The sequence below is a fragment of the Rhyacophila brunnea genome, unplaced genomic scaffold (assembly GCF_057557595.1).
Source record: "Rhyacophila brunnea isolate RB1 unplaced genomic scaffold, BYU_Rbru_1.0 scaffold_18, whole genome shotgun sequence".
In the NCBI taxonomy this organism is placed as follows: domain Eukaryota; kingdom Metazoa; phylum Arthropoda; class Insecta; order Trichoptera; family Rhyacophilidae; genus Rhyacophila; species Rhyacophila brunnea.
Genome location: NW_028232837.1, coordinates 4,218,965 through 4,243,924, shown reverse-complemented (window position 1 = coordinate 4,243,924; position 24,960 = coordinate 4,218,965). Strand labels below are relative to the sequence as shown.

Here is a 24,960-nt window from a genome sequence, read left to right as displayed (position 1 = left end):
GATCGGAGTTCTATTTATTTTCTTTTCTGTGTACGGTATCCATGAAATGTCTACAGGAGATGGAACGATGTGTCTGTGGAATGAGTCAATCGCAAGAAGAGGCTCGCTTGAAATTGCCTCATGTCTGCTAAAATACATCAAAGGAAAATTTTCACGACTTGAAATCAATTAAGAAAGAAAACTGATTTTATGGTCAGACAGATGTATTGGCCAGAACAATAACTGGACTCTGGTGTGCCTTTGGTTATACCCAATTCAAAATAAGTTATTTACCGTTATTGAACAAAAATTCTTAACAACGGGACACAGCTTTATGCCTTGTGACCGTGAATTTGCTTTAATAGAGCAAAGGAAACTGGTTTCGAAGGTAATGGTGCCGGATCAGTGGCGTCAAGTTATTAAAGAAAGCCGTCCAAACAACCCCTTTCGTATAGAGTATGGATCGCATTGACTTCAAAAATTTCACAGATGTTGAAAATGCAATGCAGAGACCGACAAAAATGAAGATCACTGGTGCCATTTGGCTTCAGCTCTCTGCTGATGATCCCACGACAATCAAAGCTCGAACCTCCCACAATGAACTGGAATCATGGACCTCTTACAGTCTTCTACCACCTCTTCGTGGAGGACAGGGAAGATTGGCTAACATACGGAGAAATTTCATGCAGTTAGGGAGCTTGGAACTCACCCCAATGTACTCTAATCCGCTGCCAATCAAGGCTGCTAAGCTCAAAGACCTCAATGATATGTGTGAATTCATGCTAGATGAGCATGCTGCTTTCTATAAGGCACTATTGAGTGAAGTAGAATAAATAAAAAGCATTTTGCGGAATAATGTTGTATGTGAAATTTTCATATACAACATTTTTCCATTAATTCACTATATTTTTTTGTAATAAATTCAAATTTAATGGCCTTTCTTCACACTTTATATTTAAAAACTCTTAATAATTGTTTGTTTATTGTATTTCAAATATAAAATGTAAAAAAACACGACTGGTTTAGTTTTTTCCATTTTTCTCAAAACAAGAATATTGTTGGATACAACGTTATTCCGGGCAAGGGCTCAATTATAGCACAATTTTAGATATTTTATAACGAATATTTTTGACTATTGTCTATGGCTTGGATTAGGCAGGTTTAATTGAATTTTAAAATCTAACAAAACACCATCCACACATTGTCGTTTCAGTTCAATGAAAACAAATACATTTGACTGACAAAAGTTTTTTGTGCACTATTTATGTTATATGTAAACAGCCTACCCTTTGCCACTGATGTGGATCAATATTAGATTGTTAAAAATATTTTTATGTTATGCTAGCTTTCATCCTGTTGATGTAGAACGCTGGTCTTATAACACAGTGCTCGGCAACCTTTTCTTACCCACGGCGCACCAAAGATCTTCCCAGAATTCCGCGGCACACCACACATAAAACCATTTATATACCCAAAAGCAGGGCCCCTACCTATCGCTCAAGGCAAAGACAGTGTAATACTCTAAAGTAGCATATTCCAGATGGTGTTCGAGGTAAAATCAATGGTATTCATTGTATGTTTAGTGATTTTTTGTATTTATAGATGTAACCTAATCGTTACGCGCTAGGTGCGTCTTTAGCGTCCAATGTATTAAAAAAGTAAAAATGACAGGAATTAAAAAACAATTATACGTCATTAGCATCAAGTTTATTGTTAAACAAAACATTAATTATTACATTTTGATATTTCATAGATAACTTAAAATGTACTGCGGTAATTGCTGCTACACCTCCGAATGGTCCCCATTTGGGGATGTCTGTGGTTCTAGAGGCCCGAACCATCATCACACATGACATGACCTACGACAAATAGTAAGGGTTGATTGCGAAAATAAATAATAATAAAACCGGCAATGCTGTTTGAGCGCCAAAATTTAATAAAGAGCAACATCACAATCTTATCCTTCGAGCGTAAAATTATCGCTAAAAAGCGGTGGCGGACTGCAGGTAGCGCTAAATTATTGCAGCGGAGAGATCGAAAAGCAAAGATCTTGGCGCCCATGCGCAGAAGAGGAGGAGGTTGAGCAGCCATTTTGAGAAAACACGGCAGAAAGATTCTGTCATCGTAACAGAAAAGATCGTAATTTTGACACGCTCCGAAAACAAATTTATGAAAGTGTAGTAAGTGTAGTAATACTAGCTGTAATATTTAAAATAAAATCCCGCTTTCCGACAACAATTCTGGTGTATTTTGTTCATCCCTGAGCAGACAAAAACACCAACAAACTGAGCAAGGAGATGAATGCCTCTTCTCGCTCACGACTTGGACAGAGATGTCAATAACTTCAAATGTACTGCGGTAATTGCGTCAGGTTCTTCATTATTCACCCTGGCAACAGATGATCTGGAAAAAATTAAAACACATGAATCAGTATCACGTTTATTAGATTACAATTCTGTTTGAACTGGCAATTAAATCATCAGATAGGAGCGAAAGACATTGCTAGTATTCATCAGAGTAATGTCTGCTGAACTATGGTATCATCATAAAAATCAAAACGCAGAGGAGTCATTCAATATACCTACATACAGATTACAAAACAAGCCTATAAATCTTTGATATCAAAGATATTTCAATGAAGTTTAGCTTAGCCAACACTGACAAATCATAACATACAATGTAGTTTGTTGATGCCATTAAAATAAAATTTGACACATATCGTTACTGTCTCCATTTACACCTTGATAAACTGTACACAGACTAGTGAAATATTCATTAATAACATGGATAAATTAAAAATACATACATCTTTTTAGTACACAAAGGGCAGAGAAAAGATATGGAACAAATTAAACTCAAAATCCTACCCCTAGTCAATACCAGCATGTTTTTTAAAAACAAGTTGTTATAACAACCTGAAGACAGGTCTGGTCACTAATTACAAATGACCACATACCAAACCCTTGGTATCGACAAGATTAGATTGGTAACACTGTGATAGCAACGTTAAAACCTGCTGTCGACACAATCGTACAGGAGAGCAAAAACAAAGCTTAGAAGTCAACTGGACAAGTTATTTAAATCCACTGAAAACAGCTTTAAAAGGAAACAAAAATGGACCAACAGAAAGAAGACCAAAAGAAATTCAATTTTAAACTTAACTACAAAACGTTATACAGTAAAACCTCGTTACTAAGGGCTTGCGCAGACAGAGAGCGGTCGGAGTTCTGCGTTCAACCGACCGTTGACCGCTAACGTTCAGGGACAGCAGACAGGTGGCGTCAACAATAAGCGTTCCATTTGTATACAAACGTCGTTGTGACACAGGCGCTGCATAATGCGAGACCGCTATATTCCGACTGCGAGTGGAAGTGAGAAAGCACCGCTGTTGCGTACTCACTCCCCCGTGTGGTTTCGCTCTATGTTGTGTGACTGCTCAAATTCCTATGACGGGACTGGACGGGAGGTACGGCGTTCTTTGTAATTCCTCTAGCGTTCCAATTGACCGGCGCGGTCTGACCGCCGGCTGTGTACCCATACAGTATGAAGTCCATACAGTACAAAGAACGCCGAACTCCGAACGCGGAACGCAGACCGCCTGACCGCGCTCTGTCTGCACAAGCCCTAAGAACACTAACAATTCGAAATTTTCGCGAAAAAAGTCCCTTGAACATTATTTTCATATAAAACTGTACCTTTAATTCGAATTTCGTAATTCGAAATTATTTAGAGTCCTGGCATATAAAAAATATTCAATAAATCGTAATAAAGTACACTACATACCATCATGTTGCTTCTCAGTACGGCTACCAAATTTACAACATAGGTACCTAGTTAACCATATTTTCTACTAAATTAACTAAAAATAATTACCACTAACTTTATATCAAATACAAAAACAACAAATTCCAGCAACACGTGCTCGCAATTTTCAAATGAATGTAATCATTCAAAAAAATATTTAATTCAGCCATAGAAATTGTATCATACTCTTTGTTCGGGGCCTTGGGTTTCACCTTTATGTTGAATTTCAATGTTTTATCAAATTTTGTTGTGCGTCAATGAAACATTTTAATTAGTAGGATTATAAAAATATTAAATTAAATTTTTACCATGGATTATGATGTGATGGCTGGTCAGTCGATGATGCCTTTTCTCTTTGTGACAATGCTGGAGAAGAAATTGATCTTCACGGCAGAGCACCTTTATTATCACCCGAGATTGAAACCGCGTTACCGAATGTCACGCTTGCTTTCGAGAAAGAAGAACATGACGATATTCCTCCATGTCACACGAGCAATCTGTGAAAAATTTAAAAAATAAATGTCAACTGCCGAAAAATTACAAAAAAATATACTTATAATAAAGATTTTATTTTCAGATTACAATGTAGAGTTTGTCAGCATGGTTTTGTTTTTGGGTTCGCTCAGAAGAGGGAGCCTACAGGCTGAATCATCATTAAAGAAATGTTTATAACCAAAGAGAACTTTTAAAATATTCACACTTGAAATTGATTCAGTAAGTTTTGTCTGTCGCATTATATTATAATATATTAATTACCTGTAAAGAATGCATTTGCTTTCAACCAATTGCCTCACACGTGCAACCTGCAATCATAGGAAAAGAAAATATTTCAAATAACATAATTGAGGGAAAATATGTATTCTACAAATTAAAATTAATTTTCAGAATAAAAAGAATTAGCAGCATGGCTTTTTATTTGGGTTCTCTCAGCAGAGGGAGCCAAAAGGCAAGATCATCATTAAAATTTCGTGTTTGCAAAAAAAAAGGGTTTACCCTTCCTTGGATGTGAGTCGCACAGACAAACTTATCTCGACTGCCAAACTGTGAGTGTGATTTTGTTCCTATTCACAAAACCTTGATGCAACTTTGTTAAAAAAAATTGTTGCATGAAAAATATAAGTTGAAAGCACTTTGCATGAACTTCCGCCAACCACTACAGGGGACCATGCTTTACAAACTAGTTTAAACAATCACAGCGTACAGCGCATCACTCTGTCGAAGTTATCAAAAATGATAATGCCAGTAATCATAGCGAAATGACATTTCAAGGTTAATAAAAATTCTATTCGAAAGATTGGAAAACTGCATTGTTATACAGTCAAACTCCGTTATTACCATCACGGACACAGCAAGATCTCGGATGTAGTGCGGAAACATTCATTATTTTAGTTAATGATTTTCTCCATGCATTTTATATATATACACTTTGCATGTTATACACTTTTATAACAAGCTAATTATCAGATATAACGAGCAAAAATATTGTCAAAAATTTTCTTAACACATCTTGAGCGGGAAGGGTATTTCTACCCGCGCGTCGTACCGGTGTTCGTCGGCGGGACGGGTAGAAATACCTTTTACGCCGGCTCCACTTGAAGTGCGGGAAAGGTATTTCTACCCGATTATTGCATACGAATATTTTATGTCAACGGTTTGAAAATGTTTCAAACTACACACACATCTACAAAAAAAAATAATTTACCGTCGATTCATTTACTTACACACACACTCTTGCGCAGCCCAAATGAGAGCTTGTGCGTAATCAGGAAATTTGTTTAGAGTCACTAAATCAGCGAACTATATTTCTGTAGACGATAAGAATGCTAAAACTATATGCGTCTTCTTTTTACACTTGTTTATTTTTTGATGGGTGAGCAGGAAACAACATTTTGTGAAATATCGATGTATTCTTTAAACATGGTTTGTTCGCTGTACTGTGAATGCGATTATATCGTCACCGTTCAGGCAAAAGTCACCAACCCTGAAAATGGCAGTTTTGAGTTGAGTATGTCACACGAAGCGTAAAATTATGTTCTTTAAGATGCAAAAGTCACCACGGTATATTAGTTAGTAAAATGTTGCTTAAATCCGAATTATTTGTTTTCCACTAAGTGACTTTCGATAAAATCTTAACAAGCAAAAGTCATTATAGGTGAATAGACATTATTGACTCTAAAAAAATAAATCCTTCGTTATAAATATACAAGCAAAAGTCACTATACTATGGATGGTGAGTTTTACTGATTTGTCATTTGAAAACTTCTAACACTTGTCTGAAATACGCAAAAATAACCAAACAGGAATAGTTTACCTTAGCTTGTTATAATAAGATCGCTTTGGTCAGATTATTAACAAGCAAAAGTCACCAAACCATAATTGAGCTACCTTACCTCCTTCAAAACCTTCTAGATGTTTTAATTAGCATCAAAAAGTAAAAGTACCTTAAAGAAATTATTAAGAACACATGAGAAAATAATGTAATGTAGATAAAACCTTAAAAAAATTTAAATCTGATTTTTCCTGCATTTTCAAACTTTCAAATTGCGATATCTCAAAACTATGTTTTTAGGGTTGGTGACTTTTGCCTGAACGGTGACGATATGTATATTTTTATGATGTGTGATAAATACATAGGCCTCCTTTTCATACTATAATATTACCCTTTGTGAGCGAGTGAAAAGACGACAATTTGTGATAGACGGAATGCATTCTTCGCACTTGTTGTAAGTGATATTGTGCGGTGCGATAACGCTGGTATGCGAGCGGAGCAATAAATTATAACATAAGTGGAAACCAATGTTATTTAGATGTCTGTAATCTACTACGATCTATATTGAATATCAGTATTGAATTTTCAGTCTTGAAATACGGCGCTATAGAACGGGTGTGTTTTTACAAGTGAAATATATTTAAGTAATCTATATTTTATTTAATCTTTAAAAAATGGCTTCAGACAATTATGAAAGCGATGACGAAATATTTGCCGATAATTTGTCTGCCTATTCTGGTGAAGATTTACCAGAATTAGGCAGCGACAGTGATAGCGACAGCGATAGTGAAGAGTTCCCTCGCACAAGAAGGATACCAGTGATACCGTTACAAATCAGTGATTCTGAAGACAGTGAAGTGGAGGAAGAGGAAGTCATGGAATGGTCTGAAATAGACGATTTAGATGAACGACGATGAGACGACCTTTAGATGAAGGTATTATACCGTGGTGGGGAAGACTTGTATTTAAAGTATATAATGCATCTAAGATAATAAAATACGGTATCCTAGTGCGCATGGTCAGCGAAGCCACTACGGGATACATCTGTAATATGCTCATTTACAGTGGGCAAGGAAGACCACTATTAGACACCATCCAATTGCTTCTTGGTCCGTATTTAAATTTGTGGCATCATGTCTATATGGACAATTATTATAATAGTGTAAAAACCAGTGAAGCACTTTTAGAAAATAAAATTAGGACGTGCGGAACAATGCGAATAAACCGAGGCTTCCCAGAATGTTTTAAACACGTCAATCTTAGTGCAGGACAGAGTATTTTCCGTCGGCGAAAGGATGTATTGTTACAACTCTGGAAATCAAAGAGAGATGTTCGAATGATTTCAACAATACATCCATCTACCATTTTAGAGAGTCACAACACCGATTGGAATACGAGACTACACATTTGGAAACCGCTATGTGTTATCGAATATAATAAATATATGAAAGGGGTTGACCGTGCGGATCAGTATCTCTCTTACTACTCGATCATACGAAGAACAAAAAAATGGACAAAGAGAGTTGTCATGTATTTGTTAAATTGTGCTTTTTTTTAATTCTTTTAAAGTTTATAAAGTATTAAATCCGACCAAAAGGCTAACTTACAAACAGTTTTTACATAGTATAAGCAAATTTTGGATAGCCGACCATATCGTTGAAACCGACGCAATTTTGGAAGAAGCAGGGCCATCTACATCACGATTACCAAGAAGAGTGGGTAAAAGTGATCATCCTGGTAGGTTATCACTCGATATGAAGAAGCATCGAATGATAAAAATTGTTACAGATGGTAAAAAAAAATACCCACAAAGACAGTGTCGAGTGTGTTCGGTGCACAAAAAGAAAAGTTTGACTAGTTATATGTGTACATTTTGTGACGTCCCCCTACACAGGGGTGAGTATTTTCATAAATATCATACTTTATCCGAATATTAGAATAATAATTTTTGTGCGGGAATTTATTTATAGTGAATGGAATATTTTTTACGAAACCTTCCTGTAAATATGTGATTAGCACCATGTACTTATGTTATTTTAAACAATTTGTTCTAAAAAGAAACACAGCACTGAGGAGCAATATATGGTGAGTGTGAATTCCAAATTTCATTTAAAAATAACTGATAGTTTGGAAGATAGAGCGATTTTTGTAAAATACGATTTTATTTCAATTGCCGCTGGTTTTCGCCCGCTGCGTGTACCTGTGAATTTGTACTGAGGCCCGCGCAAAATGTGTTAATACTGTCAATGTGCCGACCGTGTAATAACATTTTCGAAGCAATAAAATCCAACCGTACACCGATGCCGCGCCGGGATAGGATTACGTTTAATTGGTGTTTTCGCCGACAACCTTGGAAAAGTATCCACGCATATGGTTGAAATTTTATGTAGAAAAATCCAAGCTTAAGTCAGTAGGTACCTACCAGCGTTCTTTACAATAAACTTCTTTTGTAGTTTATGAATGCCATGCTTGTTTCGGGGAAAAATTCTAATTATGTATTTTTGTTTGAATTGTGACTTTTTGTGTTTGTGACCGCACATTTAAAAAAAAAACCTATTCGCTGATATATCGAGCAAGTTCAGTCAGTCCCATCTTCCTCGTAATAACTAAGTACATATGACTGTATTTCCAATTGACAACTATTGTCCCTAGTGCATAATTCCTAAAAATTAATTTAAAAGAAAAACTGTTACATTGTCAGGATGTAGGTACAATGACATTCAACCAACTTGAATATTGTTTAGATAGTTTTTGAGATTTTGACTAGTCATGTCTGTGTGTGAGAAAGTGGAACACTTGTTGGTAATTCTGGTTTATGACGTTGATGCTGAGTCGAATTTCAGTATGGATTGTGCAAAAGTGGCAGAGCACACTGCAATTCGATGCCGCCTAAACAGCACTTGCTTTGCACACTACGGCGTGTCGAAAACAAGTGCTGTTTCCGCCACACGCCTATCACACAGCCCCTCGTGATGTGCTTTGGCCCAAAAATTAACTCTTCCGGTGAGCCAAATCAAGAATAAATTTGTGAAAGTGCTGAATAAAAATGAAATATTGGATTGTCTCACCGTATTCCAAAGACCATCATCGGTAATGTAAAACATGTTTGACCTAAAAAAGAAAATTCACTATATTAGTATAAAATCCATAAAACATTACACAGAGTTAGTGTTTTTTGAGAATGTTCAGACGCATTGGTAATCAGCATGAGTTTCTCAGAGGAAAGCAGCATGAATATGTGTATCATCACTTGTAAGGATCCATTTCTATTAAATCCCATTTATGATTTAATATTACATAATTGATTTTTTGTGTGTCGCCGGTTTAGCACATGGGTTAATGTGACATGATGGAAATATATATCAAGCTAAACAGTTTTGCCTGCATGTGGCCTAAATTACCATTGCACGAAGTGTACGCATTCAATCTAAACTGCTATCGAATCAGTATAATTAATGCATGTCTGCGATCTAGATTGAATGTGTAAATGGGCACATAGATGAACCTAAATATGTACATCAATGTAAGAAATTATTTTCCAACTTCAATAAGATCCAATAACATCCAAAGATCATCTAAAAATTATTCACCTCTCGTGAAACAAAGGATTTCATCGCATTATTTCTGCGTCCGTAAACTGCTGGCTGCAGTCCTCTTCAAACGTGTTACATCTCATGGATTGATTCTTGTCCAGTCAAGAGTCATTTCAGGGTATGTCAGTCATGGGGATCATCAGTTGGTCTGCTGCCGTGACACCAATCTATCGACAAAATTTTAAATAAAATAAATATTTCAAACTTAAAACAAATATTCAAAAAGAAAAAAACAAATGAAACGTGTTATGTATGGATGCAGACATTAATAATCATAGTAATAGACACCTATGATTTTTAACATGTGACATGGTGGAACAGATGAATCCAAGTACCCTCGGCATATCTGAATCCTTTGGCATAGGTTTATTAGGCATCACCTGAGCTTGTCCCATTCTGGATTGAGATGGCAGGCACTAATAAGTCCTTTTATCTCACCTAGAAAGGTTTTCAATCTACTTCTTCAGACTGCCGCGCTGATATAAAACCAACGCGACAAATGAAAGTCATCGGAAGATATAAATAATTGTTATGTGGTAAGGTAAAAATAGAAAATTGAAGGCACCAGGGATTATGTTGGCTTGTTTGACCTGTGCGGACATTAACCGACCAGCCCGTGGGCTGAGCATAACCACACGAGTGGATTGTGTAGTTCGAATATAGGGAGATAAGGCAGTGAGGAAGTAATGAGACCAGGTATAACTGCGTTGACATGATTCGAGTACACTCGGACGCTACTTGTATCGTGACAACCGGTAATTCAAGTGCACTCGGATGACGGCGTTCAATTTTATCGAACTCTGACCGCATTCTACTCTTCCGAGCTAGCTCGTATAGGAGTATTTAGTATGAAGCTGTCTCGATCGAGTGCTATACAAGTGACAGTTTCATACTAATTATTCCTATCCAAGTTAACTTGGATGAGTAGGACGCGGTCCAAGTAGCTTGGATAGGAATAATTAGTATGAAGATCTCTCATACGAGTGCACTTGGATGGCACTCCGTCCAAGTGTACTTGGATCGTACTTGGACCGTGTCAACGCGGCTTAAGGTACACACAGGCCAAGCGTGATCACTGTGCATCGACAACGACCGGCACATTGCACGAGTTGCACCGGCCAGCCTTCTAATGAGCACACAGATTTAATCCGACAATCGAAATCGAAGCGACAATCAAAACACAAACACTGCATTTTAGTGTTAAGGGCTTGCGCAGACAGAGCGCGGTCAGGCGGTCTGCGTTCCGCATTCGGAGTTCGGCGTTCTTTGTACTGTATGGACTTCATACTGTATGGGTACACAGCCGGCGGTCAGACCGCGCCGGTCAATTGGAACACTACAGTTCTGGAGTTCTATGCCCGGAATTACAAAGAACGCCGTACCTCCCGTCCAGTCCCGTCATAGGAATTTGAGCAGTCACACAACATAGAGCGAAACCACACGGGGGAGTGAGTACGCAACAACGGTGCTTTCTCACTTCCACTCGCAGTCGGAATATAGCGGTCTCGCATTATGCAGCGCTTGTGTCAGTACAACGTTTGTAAACAAATGGAACGCTTATTGTTGACCGCCACCTGTCTGCTGTCCCTGAACGTTAGCGGTCAACGGTCGGTTGAACGCAGAACTCCGACCGCTCTGTCTGCGCAAGCCCTAAGATATACCTACCTAGTGCTCCATACGTTTTGTGATCAAGGTATTTCGATACCAAAAGCCAAACCGACTGAAACTCAAAAATAAGTAGGTTGTGGTTTGGTCTTTGGAATACATAAACCAAAGGGACGATTTATGAAGTACTCGCTACATCTTATCAAATTTGGCATTCCCTCTAAAAACAGGGTGTGACTATTGAGCTAATGCTTAAAGGTATCCACTCCAAAAATGCCCGAATACCCATCATGCCTTTTTAGTGCGTTTACTCGAGAAAGCGCGTGGAACCGAAAAACGTGTTTTCTAATATTCAAAATCAAGATACCTACATGATGAAAAACTACAACACCTTGCCTCACGCGTGTGCCATTGATATTAATCCAAGCTTAGTGGATAAGCTTACGTGGATACACAGCAAATAGAGTTCAACAAAAGAAACCGATTTCATTAATTAAATAAATGCTAGCGAAGCCAAAGCAAACAGTAACCCGAAGAAAATATTATAAACCCATAATATTACCATCAAATAGATTACAATTCAATATATAATATAATGAAGACCACTAAAAATACAAAGGCATTATCAAACGGCAAACGAACCGGCGAGTTGAGGTTATTTGGTTAACCCCGCACCACGTGGAGAACACGCTAATCGGGTTTTTTTTTAATGTTTGATTGTAACTTACATGATTAATAACGGTCACCGAAGATACTTGTGTCTTGATCATCAAATAGGGAGACTTCGTGGTGTGCTCCAAGATGTCGAAATTGGTATCAACTGAATGAAAACGTTGCCGCAGAACACGTCCACACGGCATCGCCATTTTGATTGAAATGAAAAATGTTTTTCAAATTTTGAATTACGAAAACATGAAGGTAGTGATGGGCTGCGACTTTCCTACTTTATTTCAATATTTATTTTTTCAATACTTTTACACTGCATCAATACTTAACAGTTTACAATACATTAGGTATTATAAGATTGCTAGGTACTTTAATTTTTATTCTTAAGGTTTTTTGTAGATTTCGGCGTTTCATGGTCTCCTAATTTTTATGTTTTAAATAATACACAACTCAAAATTCGATTCCTATCGTATTAACAAATTATATTTCTGTTATTTTTTCAATTACCTACCATATTATTTTCAATTGTGCTCAAATTTTCTCAATCGTGAATCGAACAATAAAAAGTTGAAATAAGCTAAACGAGCGAAATAAACAATAGATTTCTTCAACTAAATGTCAAAAGATTAAATGCTTCATAGGTAAATATCTCCTGTTTATTATAGGTACGCAGTAATTGTTTCTTAAAGCACCTATACACGTGCATGGATTTGTTGGCAATAGTGCTTATTTTACACTATCGTGACAATAACTGTTTACACGTAAAAGTGCTGACTGTCTCTCCAATCTCATTCTTCAAGATTGAGCGAGACGTGATCATGTAATTTTATGGTACTATTATTTGACAGGTTGTATTGAAAATCGGTTAACCTCAAAATGAGTAGTCCGTTGTTTTACCGGCAGGTTCGCCATAATCGTTCTACTGCGCAGGCGCAAATCTTAATTGCACGTTAAAATTCAGAAGCTCCCAAACTTGTTTGATTCATGCACGCAATCTTGCCAACTGCAGGATAATACATGTTTACCCATACATGTTCTTACTGTGCACAGTAAATCCATGCACCGTGTAAACGGGATATAATATTTAGGTACACATTTTCTGAAAGATTTTGAACGTACCTAGATATTTACTTTAAGAGCTAACATTTTCAATTAGTTGCTCAGGACATAGGTACGACATTTTTAAGCTCCAAGAAGGCATTTTTGTATAATGACGCCGTAAACAGAAAAATTAAAAAAACACTGACATAATATAGGTTTTATAACAAATAATAATTTACAGGTAGGTAACTACTATTATAAACGACGGACAATTTTAATATTTTATTGATAACTAAACGCAGTGACGTGTTGTACTGTCGACATTAATAAACGGACTGATGTAGGTACAGAGATTTAAAGATAAAAAAGGCCTCATAAACGATTACTTTATACTGGATCTAGATCTACCCATACAAATTCCATTCGCAAACAGATGAATACAGGCGAGTGTGGTTAAAAATTAATTTTATCATCATCGTTATATATTTGGCATAGTTGCCAAAGTCAGATGTGTGTCTTTACAGCAATGTATTCTAATACATATTATTTCCATTTACAAACCTAATCCTAATACCTACCTATTATAGTACCTGTCTGGTTTAAAAATGGATTCTAGGCAGGTAGGTACTGTTACACCCCCGAATGGTCCCCATTTGCGGATGTTTCTGTGTATCTGGAGAGGCCCGAGTCGGTTTCAAATCCAACAAATAGTAAGGGCTGATTACGAAAATAAATAATAATAGAGCCGGCAATGCCGCAGATTACGACCGTTGAAAAATATTTGCAACATCGCCGTTTTTCGACAACGCTCTCGTTGAAAGCGAAACAAGATGGCGGGTATTGGGTAATACGCTGCAAACAGCCAAACAGTAAACACGCACATTTCGTCCTCCGTAAAATAAATTATTAAAAATGTAACTATTATATAATATTAACTTAAATAAACCTCGCCACTTCCATCACAATTCCGGTGTGTTAATAATTGTCCACATCCCGAATCCAGACGAAAAACCATACAAAAATAAAAGTGACAGCGTGCTTCTCACTTTCGAAAATGGAGGGAATAATGACAGTGGCTATCTACAATGCAAATTCACGGTAATGTGTTTGACCTATATTTTTAATGTGTTATTTAACGTTAAAATTTTATTATATAAATAATCACGAATGGATAACGTTTTCCCTTTGTGGCAGTAAACAAAAATACATGAACATTTTTATGAGAACATATTAAATGTTCATAGATAAATAAATGTTCGTAAAAAGCGTTGATTGAAGTTTCGCTCAGTAATCTATTGTTCAGTTTCTATAGTATGTTCATTTTGTTCAGCGAACATAAATATTATGTACCTACCACTTTGGTCTGAAACTAGGTAGACATATTAATTCTGTAGTTTGTATAAACCAATGTGCGTCGATATCTCGATAATGATTGTGTTCACACTGATGAGTGATGACGCTAGTATCGATATCAATACTCTTCTACAAATAATAAATCTTGTATTGATTCATATCATTAACTAAAATACACATCCCTAAAACCGGAAAAGGAAATCGGAAGAAGACAAACATTTTTCAGCGATATTTCACATTGGTATCTATCCATCTCTCTATTATGTCACGTTATTGTGGATACATGCTCAAAAAATGTCGTTTATTTTTTGTCGTTTTTCAAAGATTAATAATTGACATTGTGAAATAATTTGTATTTAATAAATATCATATTCTTTATTTATTTTCTCAATTAATATAATTAAAGGGTGGGAATTAATCGCACAATGCAATAATCAAAATTCACAAAAAAAAAAAATAACTTTAACATTTGGAAAGTGGTTTTCACATATATTAAATGATTTCACAAATAAATAGATGAAATCACATAAAATAGTTTGTTTCACAAAACAAAAATCATAAGTCACTCATTGTAAATATAAGTTCACTCAATTTTGACAACTGCACACATTTGTAAAATTGTTCATCACAAAGAAAAGGTAGAAATTCACAAATAATGTCAAACTAATAATTGTAGCAGCAATACAATTTATTAGAAGGCAATCGCAAAAATGATGCTTAGGTGTCAATATAATTAATGTTTAACGCAGTAATATAAATATGTGTATATTCGTGCTGCTATCGTTCATATATTATTTGATGTAAATCTACAACCAAATAACACCACCTAGGTATATCTTTTTCGGTCCATCGATATAAATTTTGGTAAATGTGGCGCAGATGCCGTCATGAGATTGTATAAGTATCATTTTTGAACTAAACCTAACCTAACCTATTCTAACGTAATCTAACCTAATATAACTTAACCTAACCTAACCCAACTTAACTTAACCTAACCCAACCTAACCTGACCTGACCTAACCTAACCTAACCTACCCCAACCTAATATTAGGTACCTAATAATATAATCTTAGATTGTGATAATGAAGTATCAAAATCTATGAGCATTTAAAATTTTAAATTAACAATTATTGGATCGAAAAATCTATGTGCCGACAGAAAAAGTTATTTATTATAATTGTCTACTGGAATAAACTGTTTTCGTAAAAAAAATCATAAAAGCTCATGACGGCATCTGCGGCACAATTACCTAACTTTTAATTAACGTCACTTTCTAAATAGGTATGTATAGTATTATTTGAATCTGAAAGTAGGTGCCTAATACACACTTATGTTTTGCCAAAATATTGTTTAAAATCATTAAACCTAATTTTCATAGTGTTTGTATTCTTTTACGATTAATTGGTTACAATAGTATATTGATACGTGAAGACTACTTTTTCCTTAGTGCAAATCGATCATTTGAGTGTTGTAGTTGATTTGTGAATATCATCCATTTCCGATGTGACGAACATCTTTTTAAATGTTGTCAGCGCTTTGTGAAAACAGTCTATTCAATTGTGCGAATATATATTCCCCATAATTAAATATTATAGTTCGTATCATTGAACCTGAACTGAACGAATCAAATGGCACCGTTGGATTTATTTGATTTGGAACCGTTTGGTAGAATGTCCACGGAAACGCTTTTCTGACAACTTGTTACGAAATTCTAACCTCCTATCGTGGTCTCTTTGTTTTAAATACACAAAATATAAAGAATGCTTCATAAATAGGTAGCCATTTAGTTAATTTATAAGATTTATAGGTATGACGAGTTTTTAAAAATTACTTTTGATTAGAGCTTTTCATAATTGACGACTTGTTCATGTCGACAGTATGATATTGTGACTTAGACGACAATCGAACAAAATATATTAAATTCGTTAGGTTATTAGATTATTTAGTTAAATAATAAAGATCATTCCGGGTTGATTTAACACAGTTTGTAGTTTAGAATCTCCGTTACAAAATATAAATAAAATGAAAATAAATTCTTTGTCTGACATAATAATTATAGTAATGATATTAAATCGAACTCTTTGCATAGAAAATATGGCTGGATTTTGAGATAATAAGACCAAAAGCGGCGTCTTGTTAGCGTATGGTTACTTATGAATAATAGGTATTAATTATTAATCTACAATATACATAATTCAAGTGAACTCCTATGGTGTAAATATCTAAGGGCTTGCGCAGACAGAGCGCGGTCAGGCGGTCTGCGTTCCGCGTTCGGAGTTCGGCGTTCTTTGTACTGTATGGACTTCATACTGTATGGGTACACAGCCGGCGTTCAGACCGCGCCGGTCAATTGGAACGCTATAGTTCTGGAGTTCTATGCCCGGAATTACAAAGAACGCCGTACCTCCCGTCCAGTCCCGTCATAGGAATTTGAGCAGTCACACAACATAGAGCGAAACCACACGGGGGAGTGAGTACGCAACAGCGGTGCTTTCTCACTTCCACTCGCAGTCGGAATATAGCGGTCTCGCATTATGCAGCGCTTGTGTCAGTACAACGTTTGTAAACAAATGGAACGCTTATTGTTGACCGCCACCTGTCTGCTGTCCCTGAACGTTAGCGGTCAACGGTCGGTTGAACGCAGAACTCCGACCGCTCTCTGTCTGCGCAAGGCCTAACATATTAATATGAACACCTCACGATATATAAATGCCGAATAATGCTTATCAACACTTTGACAGATTGCCATTAGTCTATGGATCGTCCGTTACAAATAGAATTAATAGACATTTCCATGTAGGTATCAAGTCACAGTGGCGCATCCAGGGGTGGGGGGGCAAGGGGCCTTGGCCCCCCCAAAAACATTGAAATTGAAAGCCAATAGATTAGACAAATAAAAACACGATAAAAAAAATGATTTGTAATTCTCCAGCACCCGCTAGAAAAAATTCTTAGATTTTAATTTCTAACACAAAAATTTCGAAACACTAATGTCGGGTTTTTTTAGAAACTCAATCTCTAATGGAAATGTCAAAAAATTCTCGGTGTCCACCCAAATTCCGGAGTGGTGTACACCGAGTGCAATAGACAAAAGTCCGATAAACGAGAAATTAGGCTGTGTTCTGTTAGGTAGGTTTGTGTACCTATAAGTTAAATGCAATAATACTTTTTTCCATTTTCAATTGATATTTTGGAACTTCACTATTAAAAAACCTAAAATCGACGATAATAATTCGGCGAAAAGTACGACTACGTCCACCACCATGGGCTGACAGGGCTACAGCCTGGGGGCCCGGGCTTAAGAGGGCCCGGCGTGGCGGCTGGTCTATTTGTGAGATAAACACACACCAGAAATTTGTTATATTATAAAAAAATTCATCAAAATTAACATAAAAAATATGAAATATGATGAAAATATGATATACGTAACTATATGATAATAATTCACGTGTATCATTTTATATTACAATTATTTTTAGTGTTTCTAGAAAAATAAAAATGGCTATTTATCCAATATCGAAGGGTCGAATGCTACTTGGCTACCACAAGAGGGGTCGCGACCAGTGGTTCATAGTATGATAACGATCGATAATATGATTTATGAGGTCCGACAAATCAAGAATTCAAGGGAATTATTTAACAATATAGATAAATCCACGGAATACCATTTGGGAACACTACTGTAGAACATCACATTCCCCTTAACCCTGGTGATAGGTAAGGGGGCCCGCCAAACATTCATGATGTGGGGGCCATGCCCACCACAGTCGGTGGTGGTGTAAATTTAAAAAAAAAACATTTTTTTCGGTGGAATTCAGCATAAATATTGTGGCTCTAGATCAGTGGTTCTTAACCGGTGCACCGCTGGCTTGTTGCAAGTGCACCGCGAAAATAATGATAAAAGCAGAAAAATCCGCGAAATAGCGAAAACCGAAAAAAAAGTCCTTCGTGAAATTATGAAAGTCGATGAAAGATCTAATGTGATTTCGATGTTGCCGAATCGATCGCACGCGTCTACCGTTGGCCTCACAGGTTTTCGTTTCATAAATGAAAACAAAATAGTGGATCAATATCTATGCTGCAAAGATGTACTTTGCATTTTATTTTTGAAACTGTATTTTTCTGTATAAAATTGTATATTTTTCGTTCTCAAAAATTATATTTTTCTTTATTAAATTGTACTTAAGTATGTTTTGATTATTTTTTTTTGTTATTATTATTGTTATTATTTATATATTTCTTTTTCTATATTCTCTTCCCTCTTGTGAGGGTAATGTTTGACTTATAATGTAAGTCTCATGTTGTGTACGTCTTGAATTTAGATTAGTTATGTCCACAATGTTTTGTATTCTTAAATAAATAAATAAATAAATAAACTCACCAAGCGCACGACATGACGAGATGTTTTTGATTCTATTTATTCATATTTAGAACAATCTAACATATCATGGAGGAATTTGTATGGATGGTGCTCCGTCAATGTTAGGCTCATTTAAAGGATTTGTTACCCTCGCAAAGACAAGAAACCCTAACATTATATCTACGCACTGTTTTATTTACACAGAGAATCTATAGCTTCGAAAACATTACCGCAGTGCTTAAACCTGTACTAGACCAATATGGTAAATTTCATCAAATCCAGACCTTTAAAAACAGGCATTTTTAAAAAAAACTTTGCATTTCTATGGAAGCTAAGTACGAATGTTTGCTTTTTCACACTGAAGTGAGGTGGTTACAGTGGCGCACCCAGGGGGGGGGGGGTCAAGGGGCCCAACCCCCCCCCAAACATGAAAATTATCAGAATGAATTTAACCATTGAAATTGAAAGCCAATAAACCTTTGGGCTTAGACAAATAAAAACACTGGGAAAAAAATGATTTGTAATTCTCCAGCACCCTTTTTAGAACAATTTCTTAGATTTTAATTTATAACACAAAAAAATTCGAAACACTAATGTCAGGTTTTTTTAGAAACCCAATCCCTAATGGAACTGTCAAAAAATTCTCGGTGTCCACCCGAATTCCGGAGTGGTGTAGGTCATGGCTGGGGAGGGCTGACAGGGCTCTAGCTTGGGGGCCCGGGCTGTGGGGGGCCCGGCGTGTCGGGTTGACCAGATAAGTGAGATAAACACACATCATAAATTAGCTTTAATAGTAAAAAAAGTCGCCTGCGGCGCTATTATACTGCATGACCATGAACATTTTCAGTTACTTAAATAATTGTGTAATATATTTTTTGATTATTATGTGTCGATACTCGACAGCTCCATTATTAAAGTGGATGTATTGAAAATCGCCAATAATTCACTGTATAAGTACCCTTAATTTGAACTAAAACACAATTTGAAAAACGTTAATGTAGTGTTTCACACTGCCTTTAAACTTAGCGGTAGGTAGGGCGCCCGCCAAATATCCTAGCCTGAGGGCCCGTTTCAGGATGTGGGGACCATGGTGTAGGTACACCGAGTGCAATAGACAACGAGAAATTAGGTAGTGAAGAAGAAAAAGAGCCGATGGGACTAATTTACATTCTCCTCCTTGGACCCCCCCAATATTAAATCCTGGGTGCGCCACTGTCAAGTCATAGCTAACTTTGTAAATCAATGACCGCGACAATAATCTTTGTATATCTGTTCTCACTTAGTTAGTTAATAGCCTAATCATTACATAATTATAAGTTGATAAAATAATAATCAGTACGTCATGATTGATAAAAAGAGAATTATTCGATTGTAAGTTTTCGACCGAAGCACATCGCTCTGTGCTGTGATTCACATTATTGTAACAATTTTACACCTGTACTTATGCAATTTAAATAAACTCACACCCTTCATAATCACAACAACGACTTCTCATCTCCTCGTCACAACTGCATTGGCCCTCACATCGACGGCCCACTACAGTGGCGGATTTTCCGGGAGTATTCCGGCGGATAACTTTGTGTGGGCCAGTGTATGGCGACTGCAAAGGTCCTTTGACCGTGTCATCTCGGAGTAGCACATGCGAGGTCTTATCCAAATCCTTGAACATGAATGAGTGCTTCCCGCCGTGGTGCGTTGTTTCGGCGGGTTGCAACTCATAAAAATGTTGTCGGAGATATTTGACGAAATTGGCTGGTTCGCAGTCGTTGGGTTGCTTTGACCCTTTTCGCCCGGTAACCGTAGAGGTTTGCCATAGACCAGCTCGGCTGAGGTAGTTTTGAGGTCTTCTTGCCAAGCTGCCCTGATTCCCATCAAGACTGTGGGTAGTGTCTCTGTCCGACGCGTGTTTTGATGGCATTTGATAGCTGCTTTCATTTGGCGATGTAATCTCTCAACCATGCCATTTGCTGCGGGATGGTAGGCGGTGGTATGAATGTGAGTTGTACCTGCCAGACGATTTAGTTGTCTGAACAGCTGTGACTCAAACTGTCTTCCTTGGTCCGTGGTGATTCGGACTGGAGTTCCAAGCCGCGTGATCCATCCGGAGTAAAATGCTCGTGCCACAGTCTCTGCTTCTTGGTCTTTCAACGGGAAGGCTTCTGGCCATCTAGTAAAGCGATCTACACATGTTAAACAGTATCGATATCCCTCCGATGGTGGTAGGATGACAATATCGATGTGGACGTGCTCAAATCGAGTTGACGGAGGCACAAGCGCGCCTAATGGTGCTGAGACATGGCGTGTAACTTTATTTTTATGACATTGAATGCAACTGCGAGCCCATCGTTTGCAGTCCTTTTCGATAGAAGGCCACACGAAACGCTGTGTTGCGAGTTTTGTGGTCGCGGTAATGCCAGGATGTGAAAGTCGGTGTATTGCGTTGAATGCAGCTTCACGGAACGGCTTGGTGGTGAAGGGTCTTGCGTATGCAGTAGACACGTCACAAAAGATAGCTACGTTAACTTCCAGAATCTGCACCTGTTTCAGTTGTAAGGAGGATCCGTCACGTAGGAATATCTTCAGCTCTTCATCTTTTTGTTGATCAGCTGCCAGACTTGCGTAATCGAGTGGATTTTCAGCAATCGCTTCCACTCTAGAAAGAGCGTCAGCAACAACGTTGTCCTTGCCAGAGATGTGACGGATGTCGGTGGAAATTTGTCCGAAACTGTCGTGGAGAACACTTCTCGGCTTTCTGCCTGAAAGCAAAAGTGATGAGCTTGTGGTCCTTGTATAATATGACGAAACATCGGGCTCTACCATGTGTCGGAAATACTTGACTGCCATGTAGATCGCTAGAAGTTCACGGTCGTAAGCTCCATACGTCTTCTGCGCGGCTGGGTTGAGTTTCTTGGAGAAAAACGCAAGTGGTTCCCATTGATCGTCGACCAATTGGTGGAGTGCTGCGCCAACAGTGGTGTCTGAGGCGTCACTGATGATAGCTAGCGGTGCATCATTTTTCGGATGAGCTAGCAGTGTTCCGTCAGCCAAACTTTTCTTGCATGCTTCAAATGCTCTGATAGTCTCGGTAGTCCATTGAATAGGCTGCTTGCCTTTCATGTTGCCCTGGAGAAGTGTGTGCAGAGGTGCTTGAGTACCTGCAGCATTGGGTATGAACCTTCTATAGAAGTTCAAAATACCCAAAAACCGGCGTATGCCCTTGATATTCTCTGGGCGGCTGTACTCCCGAATGGCTTCTACCTTGTCGGGTAGTGGACAGATGCCATCCGAAGATACGAGGTATCCGAGGAACTTGACCGTTGAGGTGCCGAAGTCGCATTTCCTCGAGTTTACCACGACTCCTTACTCCTGCAAACGTGTAAAGAGCGTTTTCAGGTGTTGGAGATGTTCCTCTTCTGAGCTTGAAGCGATCAAGATATCATCGATGTAGGCGTAGCAGAAGTCCATGCCTTGTAGTACTTCGTCGATGAATCTTTGGAAGGTTTGCGCCGCATTACGGAGACCAAACGACATATATGGAAACTCGAAGAGGCCAAAAGGTGTCGTAATGGCAGTCTTCGGTATGTCTTCTTCGGCGACTGGGATTTGATTGTATGCTCGAACCAAGTCGATGGTGGAGAATACCTTCCTCCCGCGGAGAGCTTGGGCAAAATCTTGGATGTGACGTACCGGATACCGATCTGGTATAGATCTGGCGTTCAGACCTCGGTAGTCACCACACGGACGCCATTGTTCGTTCGATTTGGCGACCAGGTGTAACGGCGATGCCCAACTGCTACCTGACGGTCGAGCGATCCCAAGTCTCATCATATCTTGAAACTCCCTCTTCGGAATCTGTAGTTTGTCCGGAGCGAGTCGCCTTTGGCGCGCAGCCACTGGTGGTCCCGGTGTTTTATTGATATGATGTTTCGTTGTGCGGTGCGGCGTTTTGACTGTGCCATCGGGACGTGTGATATCTGGAAACTGTTGCAACAGGTCATGATACGCAGACCTGCCTGAAACGGTTTTGATCGACAGGACCTCTCCCGTACTGCGGTTTCCGGAAGTGGTGAGATGAGTGGTTTAGTCTAACAGACGTCTATTCTTGGCGTCGACTAACAATCCAAAATGGATTAAAAATCAATTCCAATTATGCGCTTATTAACATCGGCAATGACGAACCTCTATGTGAAGTCTCGTCGTAGGCCCAAGTTTAATGTCAACGGAAGGTTCCGGTATGTAGTGATTACCGTACCGTTTGCCGCTGACAGCTCGTATGTTGTTTTTGTTAGACGTCCCGGAACATTAGAACGTGGATACATACAGAGATCGGCGCCTGTGTCGACTAGAAACTGTATTTTCGTGTTGCGGTCGGTGACAAATAGGCGGCTTGGCATTGGGCTGTATTCGCTGGCCGCTATCAGTGATTGCCCGGAGCGTTTCCCTCTTGATGGCTGCAGGGTTGTCTGAACTTGTGTGCGGCTGCTCCGAACATATGGTGGTACCAGCATTTGCCTTGGGTATCTTCTCTGTTGCAGCTGGATAAACGTTCCTCTTGTACGGCTTCGTGAGCGGCTGTTGAACCTCCGGTCGTGGTTCTTTGCCCGTAGGCGTGAGTCCCGGCTGTGGATGCCGGCGAATTCATCTCGGATGCTTGTCATTTGTTCCTGCAATGACAATGTAAGTTTCCGCATACTGGTCTCAATCAGCGCTTCCATTGTTGCCTCCGAGATTGACGGCCTGGCTGTAGCTTCCACCATGGCATCAGCAAGGTCCGCAACTTTGTCCAGATCTGTGTCCTTTTGGGTGGCGAGCACTACCTGCATGGTGTGTGGCAACCTACCCATCCACAAGGTTCTCAGGACTTCGTCGGAGATGGCGGTACCGGCAAGCGTCCTTAAATGCCGTAAGAACTGTGACGGTTTCCGATCCCTCATCTCTTCGTGCTCTAGAAGACGTCTTGTTTTTGTGGAGCTGAGGCGGCGAATCAATTCCTTTTTCAAGAGCTACTATGCTCCCTCGTCTGGTGGGCGTAATATGATGTCGCGCACTTCGGACGCATACCGTAGGTCCAATGCTCCCAGGATGTACCCGAACCTGGTCTCCTCTGTTAAGACTCCTGATGCTGTAAAACTCCTTTTTGCCATGCAGAACCACATCTCTGGATCCTCTGGGCGGAAGGGTAGGATTCGTACAGCGACCCTTTTGACATCTCCGACGGCCTTTGAAAGTTCGCTGTTACTGGTTGCGGCGGGGCTGTGGGTGTCGTCGTATCCTCTCGGCATTGTCTTGAATATGTTGAATTTGCGGTTGCGTGGAACGTCGGGTTCACCATTGTAGTGGGCCGTCGATGTGAGGGCCAATGCAGTTGTGACGAGGAGAGATGAGAAGTCGTTGTCGTGATTAGGAAGGGTGTGAGTTTATTTAAATTGCATAAGTACAGGTGTACAATAATTGTTACAATAATGTGAATCACAGCACAGAGCGATGTGCTTCGGTCGAAAACTTACAATCGAATAATTCTCTTTTTATCAATCATGACGTACTGATTTTTATTTTATCAACTTATAATTATGTAATAATTAGGCTATTAACTAACTAAGTGAGAACGTGTGGCCCAATATACTTGTTACAAAATACTTAGAAGTTCGACGCATGCTATGAGATCTCGCCGTTCGCTAGATAGTTGGTACTATTGGTACGTGTGTATGACATCATCGCCGCGGACACCGCGACTCGCTTATGTTTAAACAATAGGTGATAAATTTTGTGTAATTAATGGACCAAATATTCCTTGGGGAATATGGTGACGGAACAGGTTTATTATGATGACAGCTCAAAACATTTCAAAAAGCCCAGCTCAGTATATTTGTAGCGATTCTATTGGAGCCGATAGTATTTCAAATACTGATATGAAGTTAGTTTCAGTTCCAGTTCCAGTTGAGTATGAAACTTATGTCGTATACGCACGCCAAACGCTCTACTTATATAGTATTCCAAATACTAGTAAGTATTTTGGAACAAAAACGCAAAGCCAGCAAATCGTCTCTCATTATTTGCCTCTTTTGTCAATTTCAGTGTTGCAAAGTGTCAAAATATACTATTTTAATTGGATTTTAGGAAGAAAATTTAATAATAAAAAAAACATCCGGAGCAGTGGAGCATTACAAGTTTTCTGTGCTCCGGTCCCGCTCCTCATCCAAGTAAAATCCCACTGCTCCGTGCTCCGTGCTCCTGCTCCGAGCTCCGCACCAATTTTCTGCAAATTATGGACCCTAAGAAGAAAATTGGGA

General features: G+C 38.5%; 1 long non-coding RNA gene and 1 other non-coding gene across 2 annotated transcripts; both read right to left on the bottom strand.

The window, feature by feature from the left end:
• Window positions 1–1,664: 1,664 nt before the first annotated feature.
• Window positions 1,665–12,123, bottom strand: LOC147073135 (uncharacterized). The gene is made up of 6 exons (XR_015070456.1): window positions 11,979–12,123; window positions 9,643–9,812; window positions 9,121–9,163; window positions 4,540–4,586; window positions 4,092–4,280; window positions 1,665–2,382 (listed from the first exon to the last, which is right to left on the bottom strand). It is a non-coding gene; the product is annotated as an uncharacterized LOC147073135 (long non-coding RNA).
• LOC147073136 (small nucleolar RNA snR60/Z15/Z230/Z193/J17) lies at window positions 2,451–2,535 on the bottom strand. The gene has a single exon (XR_015070493.1). It is a non-coding gene; the product is annotated as a small nucleolar RNA snR60/Z15/Z230/Z193/J17 (small nucleolar RNA).
• Window positions 12,124–24,960: the final 12,837 nt, after the last annotated feature.